The sequence below is a fragment of the Echinococcus granulosus genome (genome assembly GCF_000524195.1).
Source record: "Echinococcus granulosus chromosome Unknown EG_S00119, whole genome shotgun sequence".
Classification (NCBI taxonomy): domain Eukaryota; kingdom Metazoa; phylum Platyhelminthes; class Cestoda; order Cyclophyllidea; family Taeniidae; genus Echinococcus; species Echinococcus granulosus.
This window is the reverse complement of record NW_020170499.1, coordinates 207,204-208,296: the sequence shown is the minus strand read 5'-3', so window position 1 is coordinate 208,296 and position 1,093 is coordinate 207,204.

The window sequence follows — 1,093 nt, the reverse complement described above, 5'->3', positions numbered from 1 at the left end:
AAGCATATTGCGCTGTTCGTCTACTTTTTTGTCCATGCCGTATGCCAGAGCAGCTGCGGTTGGCTCATTAATTAATCGCAGTACATTTAACCCTGCAATTTTCCCTGCGTCCAGCGTCGCCTGACGCTGGCGATTATTGAAGTGTGATGGCACGGAGATCACTGCGTCTGTCACCTCCTTGCCTAAATACGCCTCGGCTGTCTCCTTCATCTTCAGCAGGATCATGGTCGAGATCTCCTCAGCCACGAAATGCTTCGTCTTACCGCGGTTTTCTACCTCGATCCTCGGCTCCTCTTCTGAATTTATGACTTTAAATAGCCAGTGTTTTATGTCGTCTTGCACTGCCTTATTGTTAAAATGACGTCCGAGTAGACGCTATGCATTGAATACAATGTTGGCAGGATTTATGGCCACCTGGTTCTTTGCGGCATCACCAATGAGGCATAAGCCATCAATGAAGGCCACGTAGCTGGGCGTTGAGTGGTAGCCCTCACCATTGACGATGATTTCCACCTTGCCGTGGTGGAAGACACCGACGCGGGAGTAGGTTGTACCCAAATCGATGCCAATAGCTGGACTTGTTGACATGCTTCCGTGGAATGCACGCACGTTTGCTTGTATGATTTGACAATGGTGACAAGCACGAGTGGTGCAACCTTTTATACAAATTGCAGTTAATCATGCAGAGCAGTTCATAATGCGCGCCCTTTCGCCTCCAACCAGGTGCTGCCACCTACAAATACTTTCTCTTCTTAGCTGTCAGCTGCACGCACGAAGGTGATGATGCATACCGCCAGTCGCCGCTTTCACTGCGCCTCTGATGGAGCGTTGGCGTGATCATTGGTGTCTGTGCCAAGTTGAAGTGTGAATGGCAGAAATGCAGAGGTACCAAGTCATTAACTCGTGACTGACAATGCCCTAATGACTATGAGGTGCCAAATAGGGAGGTGTCGCCCGTCCACTTCTCAGGCCGCCTTTACCAGAAGTGATTGTTTTTATTGCTCAAAAAAAGCGCTTCTTAATTTGCTGGTAATAATGCAGCCGACTGGGGAAGGAAGTAGCCGGTGCAGGTTCAACTGTGGATCCATAAGTG